The sequence below is a fragment of the Syngnathoides biaculeatus genome, chromosome 5 (genome assembly GCF_019802595.1).
Source record: "Syngnathoides biaculeatus isolate LvHL_M chromosome 5, ASM1980259v1, whole genome shotgun sequence".
In the NCBI taxonomy this organism is placed as follows: domain Eukaryota; kingdom Metazoa; phylum Chordata; class Actinopteri; order Syngnathiformes; family Syngnathidae; genus Syngnathoides; species Syngnathoides biaculeatus.
In genome coordinates, this window is record NC_084644.1 from 7,273,999 (window position 1) to 7,296,897 (window position 22,899).

The following is a 22,899-nucleotide window of genomic DNA, read 5'->3' on the forward strand; positions in this document are numbered from 1 at the left end:
GGCCGCAACACACTTCAGTGTACGCAGGCTGAAGCCTATCCCATTGGCTTCTTTTCTTTTTTTTTTTTTTTAATTACGCTTTGGACTCATTTGAGAACAATGCATATTTTAAAAAAAAAAAAACGTCATGGAGAGGTTCACCAAAGTTTAATGTGTGGCCGCAACACGCTTCCATGTACGGAGGATCCGACTCGCTGTCTTTTAGTTAATGAATGCGAATTTGTGTAAAACCAGGGGTGATTTACTTAAATATTGGTATTTGTATTGAAAAAATATGAGTGGCTCCATCACTATGTGGGATTTATTCTTGATTGAGAAGAGATCCAGCAAGGAAGTATTTGTATGCGACCGGACGTTTATATGCTTTCGAGGTTTTCCGTGTAAATCTCCATGACTTACTCACCAGATCCATGTGTAGATCCAGCTGTCCAAGACAAGCTGAAGCGGGTTAATAGTCCAATTTCTTATTGTTGAAAACATTGACTTCGGCATTAAATATGGCTCCTCTATGCCAAGTGTCTCTCATTTTTCCACGTACCTTCGTTTATTATCACCTTCTAAATGTTTAACAGTATCGGACAAATCTCTGGGAGACTTATTTTCATTTCGTCTCAACGGATTTAGCATTGACGTGGGTGCACGAGCTCTATATGGACAAAACTGGATAACTACTCTGTATTAAGTATAAATTACGTTTTGTAATGAAGGCAAACTTTTTACAACAGTGCCACCTGCTGCACTAATTGAGCAGTAATTTCAAAAAAAAAAAATGTCTCCCACTATTCGTTTTGCCACTCTGGTCTCCAGTCTCCGTGGACTATTGTTGTATGAATCGAGCGTGTTTAATTCCCTCCTTCCAAACAAAAGTCCTGTGTGTGTCGTACCGCTATGGATTGGATTAAGTAGACCACCTACTGCTGCACAAGCGCACTTTTTAAAAGGCTTGAGGGAGGGAGGGGGAAAAAAAGCATCAGTGTGGGCCCGGGAATGAAAAAGCATCGAGTTTTCTTCCTCCTCGCTCATTGAAATGATAGCGCTGTGTTCTCCACGCTCACAAACTGGAACATGTTGCGGATCTGATTGATCTTAATTAACCGCCATTCAATTGATGTGCTTTAAAGTTAAAAGTCACGATCAAAGCTACGTTTGTTATGACCGCCCCCCTCCACTCTTTTTTTCTGGGGGGGGGGGGGAATAAACGGATATCCATTTGTGCGTGATAAATGGTTTGTATACGATAATCTGTCAATTTATGTCGTAGACTGACGGGGTTCTCGTGGCTTGAGAGAATTTAGAACTACTAGTCCTTCTGAAATAATATCATACCACTTCTCCAAATACTGACTGAAAAGTAGAATATAAAGCACAGTGTCGGACAAAGTGCTCGATTACAGCTTAATTGCCTGTGCTCATTTTTTAAAAAATATAGCCTATCCCAGCTGTCAACTGGTTGCCAGCCAATCGCGGGGCACACGGAGACAGACAATAGTCGCACTCACGATCAAACCTATGGGCAATTTAGAGTGTCCAATTAATGTTGCATGTTTTTGGGGTGTGGGAGGTAACCGGAATGCCCGGAGAAAACCCACGCAGGCACGGGAGAACATGGAAAGGCCACACAGGCGGGGCCGGGATTGAACCCGCCACCTCAGAACTGTGAGGGCAACGCTTTCCAGCTGAACCACCGTGCTGCCGAGAAGTAATCAATCATATCATCAGTCAATAATACATAAGGAAAACGAAAACATGACATAGCATCGAGTGGGCCTGTCGATACAAATCTCGCATGCTTATATTCATTATCCTCTGGGAAAAGCTATTATTACTGTATCTTATTTGTCTTGTTCTGTGTTTAATAATCAAATCTATATATAATCAGTATAATAAGTGATTTTTTTTTTTCTCATTAAAAAAACTACAAAACTTTCTGTTGGGATTTTTTGAGGGGTTGGAACATATCAACGGCATTTCCACTCATTTCAAGGGGAAAGATGATTTGCGATGACTGTTACAAGTGTGGTCATGAAACGAATTAAACTCTCGTGTCAAAGCACCGCTGTATATCATATTTATCCCAATAATATCAAGCTAGAGTCACTGATGGTGTAGTGGTACACACGCCTCCCTTTGGTGCAGGCAGCGTGGGATCGATTCCCGCTCGGTGATGGGGTCGATATATGCCCTGCGACTGACTCGCGACCACTTCAGGGTGTAGTCCGCCTTTCGCCCAAAGCTAGCTGGGATAGCCGCCGGCTCTCCCGCGAACCTTGTGAGGATAAGGGGCTTGGATAACGACATGACATGACAATATCAAGCTAAAAGGAAGTGCTGAGGCACCCATGGTAGTTGAGCACGCATATTTCGGAAACCCAGGGTGTCCGGAAGAAGTCGTTCAGTGCCATTGACGGACTTCGAATCCAAACATCCCATGTCAACGGGGAGGGCGGGCGGTGATTAATGTCGAGCTAAAGCTTGTGCATGAGAATGAAGTGAGCGTTGCTTACATAATGAATCCACAGCTTATGCCGTCGCGGTCAAAGAGCCGTGTGGGTAACCGCTGCAACACCCACCCCCCGGCCGGGCCTCCCTTCAAATCGCCCTTTGTTCCTTTGTTTTATGGAGTTCTCCCGGCACCTCAGTCATTGAATGCAACATTGGACACAGGCGGGTTGTGCTTCTGTCGTGTGTTTGTGTGCGGACTCTGTTCCACCGTCAAGCATCAAGTGCACGCCTCGGAAAATAAGAAACTGTCACTCAGTCTGTTACGCAGCCTTACTTGCATCCCGAGTACACAACACAGCGGTTCATATAGTATTTGTGCGTGTGTGTGATCCGTGCACGTGAGGCTGTCAATTTGTCATGCCGAGCTCCATCCGAAGAGACAGACAGCCCATTGAGGCGTTCGCCGCAGACAAAACAACACAAAAACAACCGCAACTGACAAAACACGCTTTAGTCGGCGCACCGACACCCGCAAACGCACACACGCAACGCACGCACACTCGTGACAGACAGAGGAGGTGTTGCATTTAAATTTGAATGCGCTCGTTATACGTTGTAGGCTTTGTTAAAGTGCCACCGCGAGTGCGATAATTGTTTATGCTCACTTTTGATTAATAATGCAATAAGAATGACACGCGCTCCCCGATGAAGTGTCTGGAAATTAACTACACTTGCGCGAGGATGAGATCATTTTCGTTTTCATTAGGCTGAGAACGACATTATTGACTCGTTTTATTGTGTTTGCGGTCGAGTCCGGGATGTTTTTTTTTTTTTAGTATTCAAAGTGAGTTTGCGGCTTTACACGGGATTTTTCCCAGGGAGAGCAGGTATGATGAATATTAAATTCATCAGAGGATGGCAGCGTTTGTTGATTGTAAACACATCTGTCACTACTGTTTAATTGGTAAACAAGTCTGAACACTTTGTGTTTGTCCATAAACAACTATGTCCCCGGATGATATGAAAGGGCATCCGGAAAGGTCAAACCCCCCCCCCGGTCTCAACTGTTTGCGCGTCTCTTTGGTGTCGAACAAATTGCGTTCGGGTTTAGATGTGTACAACTGTGCATAATTGCAATTGAATATGTGTATCCTAATCTAATGTACATCTCAGCGATCCCATCGTATCTACAATGTTTTGTTTTTGTTTTATGTTGAAAAATATACTGAACAACAATATAATGCAACACTGGTTTTTGCTCCCATTTTATTGTGGTCTGAATTTAAAGGTTTTTATGAATGTCTGATTTCTCAGATATTGTGTTAGCGAGCACTGATAAGAGCATAAATGTATATTTTTCTTGCAAAACGAGCATTTTTTTCCCCATTATATTTTTCATAATTGAAAGACATACTTCATAAATCTCATGAAATTGCATCCTATTAACAATTCATTTCTCAACAAATCATGATTCTCTTTTTATAAAATGTATGTCTTTTCATTTCATTTTACAACATTATTATATATACAACGACAACCTACAAAAAGTTTTTGGGCAGAATTATGATTTGCAGAATTATGCCTTTATCTTGCAACATTTTTTCAACTTTATTCCATCCTCATTCTGGGTCATATATGGCTTTATCCTATAATGTTATTTTTGTATTATGATGGTTCTTGTAAAATAAGTGACATTATGATATTATTTCCCTCATAAAATCATAAAAATATTAATTTCAAATTTATTGTTGATTGTCATAAAATTCCTGATTTTTTTTAAAATCAAAATATATAATATAATAATGTTTATTCTCTTTCAAGTTTAATTAATACCATTACTTTATTCTCCTAGTACCAACATGTTTTTGTTGTAGTTTTTCCTTGAATACACCTTTGTTTTTGAAAATCAAAATGTTTATTTTTGTATATATATATATACACACACAACATTATAGCTATACATGTAGTATGTAGTGGTACACACGCCTGGCTTTGGTGCGGGCAGCGTGGGATCGATTCCCGCTCAGTGATAGTGTTTCTATCTTCCCTGCGACCACTTCAGGGTATAGTCCGCCTTTCGCCCGAAGCTAGCCGGTATAGGCTCCAGTTCTCCGGTGACCCTTGTGAGTATAAGCGGCTTGGCTAATGGATGGATGGATAGCTACGGTACAATAAATCTGATTTGTGATGGTGGTCCTTTGTTAACCAAGTAGTTGTTTTATCACAGCGCGCCCCATACAAACAATGAAAGTGTAGTTTCCCGGCCCCGGGCCGGGCCGCAGCCAATTTCAAACACATTAGTGCTGTCGTCATGCGTCGGACCCAGCGTGAGAAAAGCGTCCGCATTAGATATCCAGCAACAAACAGGATTAGGAAGCATCCATCAAACGGCAAAAAAAAAAACCAAAAAAACAAGTTGCGCGTAGCCGAGTGTCACGACCCGTACTGTAGATATGCTGGCGCTCTTTCTCGTGTTATTGAAATACGGTGTCACTTCTAATCCAGCTCAGTGGATGCGAGGAAAGTGCTTTCGCGGTGTTTGTGTTTGCGTGTCAACGCGCTGCAAAGGATCCATAATGAATAACGCCACCCGAGCGGTTGACGTCGTGCGCGCGCGCAAAACGACGGCACATTTTGCGTGCGGCGTATCGTTTCGCAAAGCGTGTGTGTGACCGTGGCAATGATCCACTGACCTGACGGCGCTTCCCCAGGGAAGCGCACGCATCTCTCCTGGACTGCTCCTAACGGCGCTCAGGAGATGTTCGCCTCCACGCTGACACTTGGTGACACTCAAGTGCGTATTGATATCGTTGTATAATTGTCAGGTTGCGTCGTAAGGCCGCGGGGATTCTGTGACCTTTGAACCAAATCGTCAGTGAAGCGCTGTTGGGTTGAAGTCTGGGTGTCTATGCAAGAATTTCTACGAATTCCCCAAAATGAAACCCTTCATCGTTAAAATTGACACGTAATGCATTAATAACATATTTTACTGTACATTTGGACTTGTATTGGGACTTGTAAAAAAATACTCCAATATGCTCATGTTGGGACGGCACGGTAGAGCACCTGGAAAGCATTGGCCTAACAGTTCCCAGGTCCTGGGTTCGATCCCGGACCCGTCTGTGTGGAGTTTGCATGTTCTCACCATGTCTGCGTGTGTTTTCTCCGGGTACTCCCGTTTCCTCCCACATCCCAAAAAACATGCAACATTAATTGGAGACACTAAATTGCCCCTAGGTGCTGTTTGTCTCCATGTGCCCTGCGATTGGCTAGCGACCAGTTCAAGGTGTACCCCACCCCCCTGCCCGTTGACAGCTGGGATAGGCTCCAGCACTCCCCGTGACCCTCGTGAGGATAAGCAGCTAAGAAAATGGACGGATGTATGCTCATGTTGTTTACCTTTGACCGAATTGCCTTTCCTTACCATGCTAACAGGAGGCGGAGCTAGGGCGTTGTGACTAGGCGAGCAGCTGTTTGTTCTCAAATTGTACAGAATTTTAAGAGAAAGGGGGGGGGGCTCATGCTCTTGCGATTGGATTGCACTACATCAAAACAATTAAAAATATATCGAGTTTTACAATACATTTGTGAAAATGGGAACGCTAAGAACTTAAATGTACTTTACTGTAAATTATTGACCCAATGGTTAGTTGAAACCAAATTAATGTGCAATGTGATTAAATCTAGTTCTAGCTAGTTTCAAGATACAATCATTTTTCCTTTTTTTTTTTTCTCGAGTTGAAACAGTTTAGTTTATTACAGCAGTGCTACAAATAATTTTTGGATTCATTTGTATCTTTTATCATTTGTGATCGAAAATGTTGACTGCATTCTTTCTATAAATTCAATCAGCTTTTGGGAATACTGTAGTTACAACGCGATGGTTTCCAACTTTGGGATTGAACCCATGCTGCCAAATACTCGCGATTAAAAATATAATTAATTTAAAAAGTCAGTCAACAATTTATCCTCAACATTCCTGGTGATTGGCTGAAACATAACTGTTCAAAAAGAAATAAAACTGTATTATCATGTACATATCATTCACTAATTTACATGCTAACGGCATCAAATACATATGTGGGTATGTATGATCAGCGTCCTTTTTTCCTTTTGAAACACGATATCAAAATATACTTTTAAATGTTTATTTCCGATCGACCATTCGTCGTGCACGTGAATAAAACGGCCGCGTACGCAGTGCCGAAGCGGGGCCCTTGTAAAGGACCGTTTCTGCTCAGCACCTTCACATCTGATTAATTGACTTGTCAGCACTGCATTTTTATCCTGCTCCCCTGTGTATGAACGCATGCGAGAAACTGTGTGGGCAACGCATCCTGTGCAAGTGTGTGTGTGTGTGTGTGTGTGTGTGCGAGCAGTCCTTCCCGGCGTCCTTTCACTACTACTGGTGTCACTCCTGAGGCGCTATAGCAACACAATCTGTGTGCGCGCATGTGTGTGTGTGTGTGTGTGTAGGCAAACCTATGGCGGTTCCCCCCCCTCCCCCCCCCCCCCCACAGATGTGCAGCCACATCCTGGTCTTCTTCCTGTGTCCTAAAGGTGCGCGCATGTGTTTTTCCCCCAACAACGGTTGTAAATAGGACAGAGCGAAACCTTTCTGCAAAGTGACCTGCAGCAACGAAGTAATTTGTGTCTGCTCATGAGATTTTTTTTTTTTTTTGTATTGCATTTATATCATCCATCCAAAAGTGAAATATTTTATGGTTAAATCTTCTTCTTTTCCTTTCGGCTTGTCCCGTGAGGGGTCGCCACAGCGTGTGATCTTTTTCCATCTCAGCCTATCTCGTGCATCTTCCTCTGTCACTCCTCGGGAGTACCTCAACGTCTTCATTTCTGCTACCTCAAATTCTGCTTCCTGTTGTGGCCGTCTCTAATCCGTCCATCATGGCCGGCCTCACCGCTGTTTTATAAACTTTGCCCTTCATCCCTGCGGATACTCTTCTGTCACATAGAACACCAGACACCTTCCGCCAGCTGTTCCAACCTGCTTGGACCAGTTTCTTCACTTCCTTACCACACTCACCGTTGCTCTGGATTTTGTATTTGAAGTCGGTACTTGGCCGCTTTTAAACTCAAGTAATTAGTCAAGTAACCGAGTAACCAGTAGTTTCGAGGTAACTGTGGCAACACTGGTTGTACTTCTACTAGGGTATCACTCATAATAAGAGGAGATTATAATGACAATAATTGAACTTGAAAAAAAGTACCAAAGTGATGTTCATCGAAGGTGAGCTTCTCAATGATTTTTGCATTTTGAAGTTGTACAGTTTTAGACCATAATTTCCGGCCTATAAGCTGCGACTTTTTTCACACGCTTTCAACCCTGCGGTTTATGCGGTGATGCGGCTAATTTGTGCATTTTTTTTTTTTCAAACGGCCGCAAGGGGGCACTCGAGCGGCAAAAGGTAAGAGTGAGACCGGTGGAGTATATGTGCCGAGGAAGTGACTTTTACCGCCCCGGCCCTGTTAGCGCTGCACTAGCGTGTTACTGCCGTGTCTCAGTGATTTTTACCAGTATGTTTTTTTTTTTTTTTTAACCGGCCCTGTTAGCGCTACCGTTAACATTAGCACTAAACCACGGTTCAACAACCTTTTTGAGGCAGAGGGCTACTTTGTGAGCGCCGATCGTATGAAGGGCTTTATGAACCAGAATCCGAATCAGAAATCAAGTGTAACGTGTTTTTCAACTATTCATGTTTGGGTTTAGGGTTATGTTAGGTGTTAGGGTTGGACAAAAATACTTGTAATATCTCAACTTGATCATTTATGATATACGACAATTTTGAAATTTTGGTACAGATTTTACCAAGAATCATGGTAATGGAAACTCTAGATTTGGCCTCGTGGGCCACATAAAATCACGTGGCGGTCCTTATCTGGCCCCCGGGCCTTGAGTTTGACAAGCTGTGCTCTAATCAGTCGCCTGTGTGCTCAGCAACCTTTTTGAGACTGAGGGCTACTTCGTGAGCACCGATCGTATAAAGGGCTACGTGAACTGTTTGCGGCAAATTTCAGACTCAGTTCATGACACGTACATAAAATATTTTTGTTTGAGGGTTATTGTCGTAAATGACATTGCAGGTATTTTTAAAATTTAATTCACGTAAGCAAGTCGGATTCAGAATTTAAAGCACAAATAATAGTAACAATTTGGGGCCTATGGTATTTTTAGAACATGCCTCTCGGGCGCCTTATATGGTCCTCGTGGGCTACCATTCGCCCGCGGGCACCGCGTTGGTGACCCCTGCATTAAACTCTCTGTGTACCATCTTTTTTTGTAAATATCTCGTGTTTCAATGCGGGTTTCAATGTGGGCACTTGCGGCTTTTACACAGCTGCGGCGTATGTATATGTAATGGTGTGATGTTGTGCGCTATAATAGGGACAGGGCGTGGAAGCGCAGTCTTATTTTGAAAGGCGGCACGTGCTCTGGCATTTATTCTTTTTTTTTTGTTCTTTTCAACGCTATTACTGAATGGGGCGTTTAAAAATGTTCATGGTAAGGGGGGAAATGCAGATTAAGTGTGGGTGAAAGATCTGAGAAATACAGGAAATGTTTTATTTTATTGGGTGGCTAAACGAGATCACTTCCTCTTGTGTTTCTGGCTTCTAAATGTAAGAGCTTTGAGGGTCTTTGTGAAGAGAGCTCTGTGAATTATATGTTATAACTCCTTTATAATACAGAGAGAGGATTAAACCAGGTTGAGACCAGCCAACATGTGTGTCTTCTCATTCAGCATACAAAAAAATACACAACGCAGAATTAGACTCACCATATATGTACCAAATGGTATTTCCTTTGCAAATGTACTGCGTGAGTCTTATAATCAGGTGCGCTCTGTAGGCCAGGAATTACGGTACTCGAGTAATTTCTGCTTTTACAAGTACGGTGACCATATAACTTTGCTAAAATGATACTTAAACAGTAACAGTATTACTTAATAATAGTTCAATGTTTTTTTTGTGTGTGTTTTTTTAGACCTTACTGGCCACTACTTGCAAAAATGCGCCCTTTAACAGGATTATACATTGTCGCTAGCATCTTCTCAGGGCAATTAGCAGTGTATAAGTTGAAGTCGCATGAATAAGGACATGAATTAAAATGTCGGCGGCGCAGCGGAGGGCAAAAGCTCGTCGATGCGTCATTTGTGTAGTTGAGAGCGCGAACGCAGTAGGCAACGCGCCGGCACCGGCGGAGAACTCCGCCATTAAACTATTAAAAACAATAAACATCTGCTTTCCGTCTAGCACGCATTGCCACAATGTGTCACAGCATTTGCTAATTAAAAACTTCACAGAAGCTTTTGCCGCATAAAGACACGCGCGCACGCATTTAAGAGTTTGAGGACATTAACAGAAAGATATAAAGAAGTTGAAAAGTGCCGTCTCCTCGCCTCCCACTGGGGCAATTTCGGCTCCTTTCTTACCTCAGCAGCCAATCAGGAAAAAGCTAATTGAGCCTCGGTTATCAGAGAACCGACTTGATTGGTTTGCGCCTTTGTGGATTGCGAGAGGCCCTCTCAGGAAACGCGTTGCTCCCCGAAAGCAAAGCAGGACTTTTTTCATTTGTATTTATTTTATTGTTTTTATTTTTGAAATCAGTACTGCGTGGCTTTGCTTTCATTGGCAATTTATTATTATTTTTTAATAGCAATGAATGGCAGCTGCAGTCTCATGAACAAAAACGCAGTTGCAGATGCAAGACAGCAACGTCGTCATCAAATTGTCCCATTTTAAAGTTTGGAAATTAAAGAACAAAAAAAAAAAAAAAAGGGACAGCCTTTTTGAAAGGAAAGTGTGCAAATAAATACACGAATTGAATGTGCCATTTTTTTTTTTTTTACAAGGTTAATTGCCAGAAGAGGCGAACCACTGTGATATGTTAAAAATATGATGCAAGGGGCCTATTGTGAGAAAAAAAAACAAATCACAATTTTCTCAGTTCCACCTTCAATGTGAATCAGCTTACTTTGCCTAACCTTCGCTTTGTATTCAACTTGTCATGTTCTTCAAACTTCTAGTTGAGGCAGCTTCTTTGATTTGGAAGAAGTGTTGGTGGGGGAAAAGCTGCAAAGCGCCACCAAAAAAAACAAAGCCGAGTTCACTGGGTGACGCTCACTGAACTGAGCTCTTCTGCGATGTGTCACGGTCCTGCGCAGTGTCCAAATGGACTTTTCCGATGGCGATCTTAAGCTCCGCCCCCTTAGCCATGTCCCACAAGCTTAGAAAATGGCGATTGACCAGAACATGTTTGAAGTCGATTCTCTATCGTGTATTCCAAATAAGATTGGGGTATGTTTTTTTGCAAAATGCGTCAGATCACGAGTAATATCATTGTAGTCTTTAGAAGTGAGTGGGTGTATTCATTTGACCTGGCTCGTAATCGAACCCAGTGCGCTGTCTTAAAAGTCTGATGTGATAGAAATAGGCAAATAGACATCCCCTTGCATGACTTCGCGCAATTACGTATCACTAACCCGACTCTAGGCTTTGGAAAATGAATCAACCGGGTCCCTTGTAACCTAGCCGGATATCTTTCATCAGAATTGCACGTTCCCCAAGCGCATCTGAGGACCATTTTCTTCATAACATTAACTTTTCCAAGCGCACACTACTGACAACCAGCATTCCTTGTGGTGAGAGGGGCGTGTCAAGCCAGGTGTTAAGACAATCTGATTGGCTATTATTGTACGAGTGATTGACAGGTCGGAAAGGTCCATCGTTCTGACATTCTCAGTATTTTTCCCCCAAACATTTAGGTGCAATTCTAAATTGTAGCTTGTCTACTTGTTTTTAAACAATTGTAGTACGGATACACCAATACCACTTCTTTTGAGACCAAGTGCTTACATTTTGGTCCTCGGCAATGCCAAGTACTCATACTTGATAGTTAATAATGCCATTGGATCTTTGCAACGGCAATGAAAATGTTTTACTTTCACAAAATATTGCTCACAACACAAACATGTTTAGCTTCTTCCATTTTCTAATGATTGCTCCAACAGTGGACCTTTTCTCACCAAGCTGCTTGGCAATTTCTCCGTAGCCCTTTCCAGCCGTGTGGAGTTGTACAATTTTGTCTCTGGTGTCTTTGGAAAGCTCTCTGGTCTTGGCCATGTTACAAGTTTGGGTCTTACTGATTGTATGGGGTGGGCAGGTTTCTTTTTGCAGCTAACGACCTCACACATGCGCATCTGATTCAGGGTAACACATGGAGTGGAGGTGGACTTTTAAAGGCGGACTAACAGGTCTTTGAGGGTCACAATTCTAGCTGATAGATAGATGTTCAAATACTTATTTGCAACAGTATCACACATAAATCGTTAAAAAAAAATCATACATTGTGATTTCTGGATTTTTCTTTTTAGATGATCTGTCTCACAGTGGACTTGCACCTTCCATGAACATTTCAGATCCCTCCATGATTTCTAAGTGGCAGAACTTGCAATATAGCAGGGCGTTCAAATACTTATTTTCTTCACTATAGTTTGTAATGCCATTGCATCCTTGCAATTGCAATGAAAATCTTTCACTGTCACAAAATATCGCTCAAAACACAAACGTGGCTAGCGTGGCTCCGACAACCGAAGGTACGCGTCGGGCCGGTGAAGTGGTATCGGTGTGCCGTACGGGTGCCATTTTACAAGTACCAGCCCGGTACAGATGTACAGTATAGGCGGCCTAGTATGCGGACACGATGAGTAATTAAAATTCCAGGCTCGCGTGTAACATAGACTGCAGTTGGATTTGTGCTCATGTTTGCATTTCCGCGTCCTTGTTCGATTAGCCATGCTCATTGCGTCCGCTTCCAGGTGTTAGCAGGCAGCGTTAAGAGCGGGGATTCTCGTCGTATCAGCGCCGCGAAGGCGTCGCCGGGCCAAGTTGGAATGGATGTTTTCCCTCCCTGGGTGCTCCTGGGAGGATAAACAGGGCCATCCATAATTAAGAGCCCACTCCGCCTGCATTCTGATCCGCTCCGCTTCCAAAAAAAAAAAAAAAGAACAGCCGTCACCGGTGGTTAGAGCGGCGGAGGTTTGGGGGGAGGCGGGGGGCGGGGGGATGCTTGTTGGATGTGACGGACACCTAGACACACCCGTAGCGTAGAAACGCGTAGAGACAAAAGGGGAAGGAATCTTCTACCTCTGTTATGTGTCATTAGGAATAAAATGCACAGGATCTAAAAATAGATTTTTATACGCTTCTATTATCCGTCCCGTCCCTTGTGAGCAGTTAAATGAGATCCACTGGAAATGCTGTCGTGTCAGAACACTGTCATCCGTTCACTCCAAGTTTGGGCACTTTCTGAAACATTCAGTCGCGCTTGGTCGATTTTCAACGCAAAACCAGACTTTCTATCGGGATCAGTTATATTTGGAAGTCCTTTTTTTATTATACGAAGATTTTTAAAAAGTGGCTCCTAAATCCGATCAGGACACCAGGGATGGATGGAAAAACAAATTAAAGCATCACACATGAAGTCAACGTGAGACAAAAGTACTTGGATACCGAAAGACAATTTCTTTTTTTTTTTTTTCCATCTCTCTATTTACTTTCTAGTAACTCACTGTGGGTTTTTTCCTTCATTCAAGAAAAATTGCAAGCTGCATTGATGGCTCGCATGACATGATGACATCCCACATTAAAACTTCCATTTTCTTTGTGAGCTTTTTGACTTGTTTTCATCATTCTGTTTCTATTTTACAGTGTACCATATCTAGAGTGAAGTCTTGTAAGTGTCAAGCAGACCAGGAAAAGCTTTTATGCCTTTATCTCAAGTAGACTTGACTATTGTAATGGTCTTCTGACTGGACTCCCCAAAAGGAGTATTAAACAGCTGCAGCTCATTCAGAATCTCGCAGTTTGCGTTCTGACCAAAACAAAGCGGTCAGAGCATGTAACTCCAATGCTAAAGTCCTTGCACTGGCTTCCAGTCATTTTTGGAATAGTTTTTAAAGTTCTGCTACTGGTCTAGAAATCACTGAATGATTTAGGTCCTGAATACATGAAAGAAATGCGTACGGAATACAAACCCAGTCGAGGTCTGAGATCGACTGACTCAGGTCAAATAGCGGAGCGCAGAGTCCAAAGCAAATTTAGCTGCTTCTTCTTTTCCTTTCGGCTTGTCCCGTTAGGGGTCGCCACAAGCTGCACACCAATAGAATAAGTTGTCAAGAAAGGTGAGGTCAGCCCCAAGTGGGAATGTTTGTCAATAGAAATTAAATTTAGATTTCGAATATATCCACTTTTTGATCATATTGCTTGCACTGTATTTGGTTTTAACGCTTTTTTAAAAAATATTTTGTATATTTGTTTTTATTGTTTTTTTTATCCTGTTTTCAATGTTTTATCTTTGTCTTTTTTTGCAAATACCTTTAATCATGTGAAGCACATTGAGTTACCTCGTGTATGAAATGCGCTATACAAATAAATTTGCTTTGCTTTACTGCATCATTTTAAAGTTAAAAATAATAAAGATTAAAATCCACTTGCAGGCCTCCGCGTGAGCATGATATTTGAACTCAATGGCCGTCGATGGCGGCGAGTGAACATTGAACATTTGGGGACCTTATTTAGCTCCCCAATTTTAATGTGATCTTTTCATCTTTTTTTTTTTTTATGCAGTAAATAACAGATGAACTTGGCTCGGTTCCCCTCACTTTCGTTAAGTCTTAACGTTCCTCTTCAACATGGTTGCACTCTCTTTGAAAAAATAATCACAAAATTATGTCTTTCCTTCCTCAGGATCGTCAGCCTCCAGCGGTGGAGTATTCTAGATGTATGTTTCGTATATTACTGTGTAATACACAATCTCTGCCACTCACAATTTGTACATGCTAACAAAATCAAATTCACAAATAAATACATTTGCCGTTCCAAAGATCCAGTTTTCACAAATATTTCGTGTATAATTTAAGTGCAGGGTTATTTACAGAGGGGAAGACAAATAAACAGCTGAGATAATGTGATTGCAGAAATGTGCACACCCGAGAAAAAAAGACCCTCCAAAAAAAACGACCTGTCATTTCAGCAGGGGTGTGTAGACTTTTTACACCCAACGTACATTGTTTATTGTTGCGGCTGGTGTACAACCGCACGGCATCATTTCTAATATTTCCGTTATTACAATCTGTATTGTAGCTGGAGGCTGAGACGACCGAGGAAAGTAAAGACAGAGTGCGGCGCCTGTTGTTATTTTCTTTCGAGGATATTGCAACGATGTTGGAGACAAACGGGTTAAGCGTACGACCGGAATGAAAGTGAGGAGAAGTTGGCAGAACACGCGGCGACTCGAGCCCGTCTGTTTATCTATTCTGTGATAAATGACCAATTTAAGCACCCGCAACACAAACCGTGAAGTCAAATTCTTTTTTTTTCCAGCCTCCGACCGGTTGGAAATTCAACTCGGCTCGCGCCGTATGAATGCGACACGTTTGATTTAATCCGCCCCTGTTTTATGCCAGGTCTGATCCGGAGTTGATTTAATATAGATGTGTGTTATTATAAGAGAAGGCAGGCATTGGAAATCAGGACAGTTGTCATGGGGACCGGTCTGATGGTGAAACAACAACACTTGATTGTGCTGAGTGTCTCTGGCAAGAAAAACTAGTCCTCTTCCTTTGTGCCTTCTCTCTTCCATCTCTCTTCTCCTGTGCCTCCCCCTCCCTTCTTTTCACCCCCCCCCCATCCTTCCCCTCTCCCCCGCGATACAATGAAATCGTCCCACTGCAGCGGTCTATTTTAAATGTGCAAGTGACAGACTCCAACTGGATAGAAGTCCTCATCCTCAACGTGAGAAGTGAATTATCTTGCTGACACTCACACTTATCGGGAGAAATGCACAGGGAGAGTCTTCGTGCAAATAACTAACTTTTCTGTCCGTCTTGTACCGTAATTTCCGGCCTCTAAGCCGCGACTTTTTTCACACGCTTTCAACCCGGTATGTTTTTTTTAACTGTTTAACTGTTAGCCCTTCGCTAGCGTTAGCGCTGTACTACTATGTTGCTTCTCTTTTTAATGCCGCGACTCAGTGATTTTTACTGGTATGTTTTTTTAAATCGGCCCTTAGCTAATGCTAGCGCAGTGCAAATAACTAACTTTTTTGTTCGTCTAGTACCGTAATTTCTGGCCTCTAAGCCGCGACTTTTTTCACACGCTTTCAACCCGGTATGTTTTTATTTTTAACCGTCCCTGTTAGCCCTTCGCTAACGTTATCGCCACACTAGCATGTTGCTGCTGTGTTACTGGCGCGTCTCAGTGATTTAAGTATGTTTTTTTTTTTTTTTTAACCGGCTCTGTTAGTGCTGTGATACCTTGTTACTAATCATGATGTCCCAAAAATGGGACGCTGCCCACAAATGGGTTTAAGGTAAGCTAGGTATTACAACTTTAAAAACTCTTTCTGTCTACCGTATTGTGTTTCAATCTGGGTTTCAATGTGGGCACTTGCGGCTTTAACACAGGTGTGGCTTATATATGTACCAAATGGTATTTCCTTTACAAATGTACTGGGTGAGCCTTACAATCAGGTGCGCTCTGTAGGCCGGAAACTATGGTAACTTAAATCCACTATAAAAAGGGTTCCATACATGGTTTTAAAGAAATACCGATGCCGTGTCTCAGTGATTTTTACAGGTATGTTTATTTTTTTAAACCAGCCCTGTTAGCGCGGCTGCGCTAGTGTTTGTGTTAGTGTCAGCACGGCATTAGTGTTAGCATTAGCATTAGCGTGGTGGTGCTAGCGTTAAACTTAAACCCCTGCATTAAACTCTCTGTGTACCTTCTTTCTTTGTAAATATCTTGGATTTGAATATGGATTTCAATGTGGGCACTTGGGGCTTTTACACAGCTTATGTATGTACCAAATGGTATTTCCTTTACAAATGTACTGGGTGAGGCTTGTAACAGGTGCGCTCTGTAAGCCGGCAATTACGGTAGTCACTTTCAATGTGACTCTCATCGCGTTCTAGTTGACTGGTAAAATATTTGCTCCCAAAAGAAACCAGCTTTGCATTTTTTCCTTTTGGACTGAAGTTCTTGTTGCGATCTAAAATCTCACCCATCTTCACTCATACAGCAAAAATGAATGAAAATCATTTAGCGCACTTTATGGTTCGTAAATAATGACGGTAAAATATTAAGATTAGACCAACATGACTGTACTTTTGGCAAGTACTGACATGGGTTCTTGCGAAGTGTTCAGTGCAGACAAAGCAGTTTATTTGTTGCAAGCCATTGTTTTTTTTTTTTTTTTTTTTTTTTTTTTTTGAGGTCATTCAGTGGGGATGTTCCAGATTGCAGCTTTTACAAAAAAAACAAAAATGCATCAATGTTTAATAGTCTGCAATGCAGCGATAAGGCTTCTGACAGTCATGCTAAGATGTGAGCGTGGACTTTTTTCTTTATTATTATTATTTTTTTTTTAGCATGTCATTTGAGACAGCAAGATGGGGAATTCCAGAGCATGTGTAATAAATGGATGGAACTCTCATCTGTATAAGTCCACCTCCATTAATGATGTTTTTCTTTTACAAACATCCTCCTAGTCAAATTTCTATTTCTGGTCATCCCTGAGCTGATTGCCAATCATGTTTCATAACAATATGATGCATCTTGCCAACAGGGACACTGATAAGACAGCTGATGTGTGCTGCCAAGTCCTCATACGGCACTCAGGACCCAACATGAAACAATCGAGACAAATTGGCAACTGCATTTTCATTTTTTTTTTTGCTTAAAATAAATCAATTAGATGTACAGTGCCAGGGATAATGAAATCTTCCAAGGCCATGGGCCCATTTTCTGGTTCAAGGCAGTCGGAGCTGTTACAAAAGCTCATTTGGTTACAAAATCCAAACAAGGACGCTGTATTTCCATAAAAAAATGAATAATGTGCATAATCGCCAGCGTTTTTAGTTCAGTCAGGTTAGGAGCAAGTTGGATGTTATTTCCAGCTAGTTGTGTCATCAACATTTTGACAGTACCCTCTGGAATTTCAGCAACTCACAGTACCGTAATTTCCAGCCTAGAAGATGCGACTTTTTTCACACACTTTCAACCCCGTGGTTTGTGCGGTGATGCGGCTAATTTGTGCATTTTTTTTTTTCAAACGGCCGCAAAGGGGGACTCGAGCGCCAAAAAGTAAGAGTGAGACCGGTGGAATATATGTGCCGAGGAAGTGACTTTTACCGCTCCGGCCCTGTTAGCGCTGCGCTAGAGTGTTACTGCTGTGTGTCAGTGGTTTTTACCAGTATGTTTTTTTTTTTTTAACCGGCACTGTTAGCGCGGCGGCGCTAGCATTAGCGTTACCATTAGCGCGGCGCTAGCATTAGCGTTAAACTCTGTGTATGTTTTTCTTTGTAAATATCTCATGTTTGGGTTTCAATGTGGGCACTTACTCATATCTTATACACAGCTGTGGCGTATGTATGTACCAAATGGTATTTCCTTTCCAAATGTACTCAGTGAGGTATAACCAGGTGCGGTCTGTAGGCTGGGAATTATGGAATTTTGTTTTTATCAAGAATAGGAGTTGAATCATTTAGGAAAAAAAATGGTTTTGGAGGAAAGCTTGTTTTAAAAAGAGGTGTAAGATGCTTTGTGCTGGTTTATATGAGATATACTCTTTACTGTACACTACTGGTCAAACCTTTTAGAACACCTAAATTTTCCTATACAAGTTGAACACACTTGTCGCGTGAGATCGAAAATTCAAAATTCAAGCATTTTTTCTCCCCAAGTTGCCATAACTGTGTGGTTATTCACTGGACTTTAACTAGACTTTCACTTTTAGAGCAGAAAAGCAAAACAAATGGGCGTATTGGAACACTTTGGAAGTTTTCAGTTCAACAGGGTAGGCCACAAGATTTATTTTATTTTATATATTTATTGTCCTTGAAGGGCAAAGTTTATAAAACAGTGTTGAGGCCGACTGTGATGTACAGGTTAGAGACGGTGGCACTGAAGAAAACAACAGGAAGCAGAACTGGAGGGAGCAGAAATGAAGTTGCTGAGGTTCTTTCTCGGAGTGAGCAGGTTGAACAGGATTAGAAATGAGCTCATTAGAGGGACAGCCAAGGTTGGATGTTTTGGAGACAAGGTTCGAGAGAGCAGACTTAGATGGTTTGGACATGTCCAGAGGCGAGAGAGTGAGTATGTTGGTAGAAGGATGCTGAGGATGGAGCTGCCAGGCAAAAGAGCGGAAGAAAGGAAGACCAAAGAAAAGGTTGATGGATGTTGTGAGGGAGGACATGAGGACAGTTGGGTGTCAGAGAGGAAGATGCACGAGATGGGCTTGGATGGAAAAAGATGACACGCTGTGGCGACCCCTAACGGGACAAGCCGAAAGGAAAAGAAGAAGAAGTATTTATCGTCCTTGGTGGACTGTCTGTTGAATGCCATTGTGGTCGCCTTTTTGGAGGTGAAATTGTTGATAAAGCAAATATATCGGCCGTCGTATGGATGAAGATTGGGAAATTGTCACCAAGTGTCCAATCAGGTTCCCCAAACATTCACGTAATGTGATTTTGGGGCTCTGAATGCCATCGCTGGGTAAAGCAAGGCGGTCTCCCTTTGAATTGGTGCAGACGGTTAAGCAAAACAAAAGCGCTCTCAGCATTCTCTCCTCCACAGGTTTCGACTCCCACTTGAGAAGGAGCCTTCAGATGTGGTCTAGTCAAAGATCGGCATGAGCCAGCAAACCCTTTGTGTCCTCCTTCCCTGCCCTCGACATTCTCCGGCGCTCCTCTCATCTCGTGGCCTCTTTTCTCCTCTGGATCGCTTTCTCCTTCCTTTCTTCTCGCTCGCCGCTCTGCCTCTTTCCTCCTCTTTCTGCCGCTTGTCTTCTAATCCCTCCTCTCCACCCTAATTTAAACTCTTTGAAGCCTTCAATAAGGCTCCATAATAAGCTTCTCCCTCTCCAGGCAAGACAAGGGAGCAGCCTCCCCAGTTGCATTCGAACCGCACGTGTGTGTGTGTGTGTGTGTTTTCGCGCCTACGTGCGCCCGTGTGTGTATATTAGCATCCCCGCTTGTCAGCTTTCGTGGCCGCGTTTTGGATGTAGCACGCGTGCGCGCGAGCGCCGAGCAGAAAGCCGATAGGCGAGCCGAGCGGCTTATTGTGGAACTCATCGGAATTGGAGTCCACCGCAGATTAAAGCGCTTAAGTAGGTTATAGATGCAAAGTGGCCAGCAACAGTTTGAGTGCGTACATTTATTATTGATGAGATTAGCGCAGGTGAGTTACACTGAATTGAAAAATTGGCGGTTCACTTTAAAGTGCAATTGACACTGTTAACACACTTATCTATATAGATTTTACATCTTGCACGTCTTATAAGGAATAGTTCCGAGAAACAGACATGTCTCTTGTTCTTTGTTCTTGTTGCTATGTTGTTCCTTGTTCTTTGTCGTACCAGGGCAGGACCGACTGCCGGAGAAAAATTCCTTGTGTTTTTTTTACGCACTCGGCGATTAAAGCCGATTCTGATTCAGATTCTTAAAGCTCTACCGGTGAGCTGACGTGAGAGCTTTTGTTTAGTTGTCTTCAGGAGGTATCCAAGCAGAGTTAAGTGTCATTGTACACGTAAGCAGTCACTTACATTTGAAAAATGTACGGGTGTGGTCAGTCATGCCCGCAGATGTAAAGTTGCAAGTGTGTGTAATTATGAGTGTACCCCTTTAAGAGTGGAGGGTGGCGGGGTCAGGTAAACTAGGAAGTAGAAGTAGGCTAAGCAGAGAACCACGTGCTTCCATGTTAAAAAAAAAAAAAAGACGTCAGGCTGTGGTTCTCTGGCTGGATCGGTTTTCATGTGCGCCGAGAGTGTGCGACAAGTATGCAAATGCGCAGTGGCGCAGCTTAGAGGGAACATTTGTCAAGAATACACAAAATAAGCGACGTCTTTCAAAATCTATGTATTTCTACTCGTAAGAAATTTTACGTGCGGGATTTTTCTTGCTCGACTGTGCAGATTTGCGAGTGCGATGGGGCGGGGGCGCGTACGCGCCCGTCAAATCACAGTGGCTGTGTAGGAATACTCAATAAAGAGAAATGTCTTTGCAAAACGAGCATGGTACCCTAAAAGGTTCTGCTGTTATACATCTGACTTTTACAGCATATGAACATATGGGACCTGTAGCTTTATAGCTCTGGAAACAGGACCAAACATTACATTTGATATTAAATAATTATTTCCGTCACAAATAATGGACCCTCTAAAGTGGAACACCTGAGGTATTACTATCCAGAACTCAACCAAAACTGAAGGGAAAAAAAAAAATTCCTCATATTTGTTTCAAATGCGTAACAATTGTTATAATCTCGAATTAAAGATGCTGTTTTTCATTTAACTACATGGAAGTGTTATTTGAAGTCATTTGCTAACCAGTACAGTAGCACCTTTACACTACACGTAAATAGATTCTCAGATCTTGAATGGACTTGTCACAGTATTAAAAAAATCATCTTAGATTATGATTTGTGTTCTAGTTTGTGTTAAAACATTGGGAGAAGTCCACAGGCTACTTAGCAATCAGCACTCAATATGGGCAAAAAAACAACTGTTGCGGATAAGCGCTTTCCACCTTCCAACACACACAAACAGATAACATCTATTGATCCATTTTCTTTGCCGCCTATCCTCACAAGGGTCGCGGGGAGAGCTGGAGCCTATCCCAGCTGTCAACGGGCAGGAGGCGGGGGGTAACCTAACCCTAACCTAACCTGGGCGGCAACCTGTGGAGAAGCAAACACGAAATAAAACTTACTCAGTCAAATAATCAATCTTTGGGAAAATATGATACAGCAAGACAATCATGTACTGTATTTGTGTAACCTTAAACTGATCTTGACTCCTCCATAATACAATATCCATCCATCGATTTACTTATCCTCACGAGGGTCACGGGGTGCCCTGAAGCCTATCCCAGCTGTCAACGGGCAGGAGGCGGGGTACACCCCAAACTGGTCGCCAGCCAATCGCAGGGCACATAGAGACAAACAGCCACACTCACAATCACAAATTTAGTGTCCAATTAATGTTACGTGTTTTTGGAATTTGGGAGGAAACCCTCCCAGGCACGGGGAGACCATGCAAACTCCACACAGGCCTGTCCGGGATTGAACCCGGGACCTCAGAACTGTGAGGCCAACGCTGGCCCACCGTGCCGCCCAACAAATAACATAAGCAAAAGAATTCAAAACGCCCTCCTTGTTGCGTGCCATCCAAATTGTACTATTTAAAAGCAACAGACTGACTACAGTTTTTTAACCTATTACAGCTCAAGCAGAAGCTCTTTAAAGTCCACCTAGATGAAAAAAAAAAAAAAAAGAAGAACATATCCTTTATTAATCTTTCAGTGGAATAAACTGAAAATGGAGCACAAGTGAGCCTCGGGATAGGGGAAAAAAAAACATCTTGTGACACACTCTGATATCAGCGATAACTCAGACTCCATTTTAAGTATAGAAGGAAAAAAAAAAAAAAAGAATTGGCAAAAGAAGCCCCACATCTGCGCGGTGACATTTTGAGATCTCAAGATGGAGAGCTTGTTTACTGTCACTCTGTCATGTCTGCACGGCGCGCGTTGTCATGCTTTTGGCGCTATTAAAGATTAGCGTCTGAAACGCGCGGGCGCACACACACTTTAAAGATATGCATCGCTGACCACATGGCACACAACTCCACGGGTTTTTCGTCGTGATGATAGTCATCAGCGGAAGAAGCCCACCGGCAACAACAGCAGGCTCCTTTGCTAGTCATTACCGTTTACTTAACTATTCACACCCGCTAATCAAATTAGCAAGTCACACACACACACACGCACAAATATATGGAACAATATCAACACACTCGCGCAGATGAAACAAATAAACACGCAGACAGTCGCTTTTATCTCGCAAATCACTCGAAGAGACACAGGTGGCGGGAGAACGCGCGCGAGGGGGATCGCTGATCTCTCCAGGTAGACATATTTAAAAACTGGATAAACACGGCGGCACGACGAGGACGGGAGAAAGCGGGAGAGGCGAGGGACGCGAGGTGTGTGACAGACAGCCCGGCGGTGAGGAAGATGCACGGCGGCAGTTTGAGCGTCTTGAAATATGCATCGGGAAGGTGGTGGCGGTATCAAATATAAAAGAGGTGAACGGTGACAACAAGCAGAACAGGAACCCCACCGGCGAGAAGAGGGAGCTCCCGGCGTCGTACGTACTCGTGTTGTCTCGAGGCCGTTCGTTTGATGCAAATGAGACGGCGAGTTTTGTTGCGGAAAAGCCATATATTGCGTTGAGGATCTATAGGAAATAAAAAATACGTGCACAGATGCGCGTTGGTTAAACGGCTCGTGGCAATTACTTTAAAAATTTGACCGTTTAACGGCAGCAAGCAGCCGTTTTACACCACACCCTTGAAATGTGAAAACTTCACGGAAGTCGAGATTT

At 42.8% G+C, this 22,899-nt stretch overlaps 1 long non-coding RNA gene across 1 annotated transcript in view; it reads left to right on the forward strand.

The window, feature by feature from the left end:
• LOC133500602 (uncharacterized) overlaps nt 1–22,899 on the forward strand; it is a 166,012-nt gene that overhangs the window by 73,547 nt on the left and 69,566 nt on the right. The gene's annotated exons all lie outside the window — the stretch shown is intronic.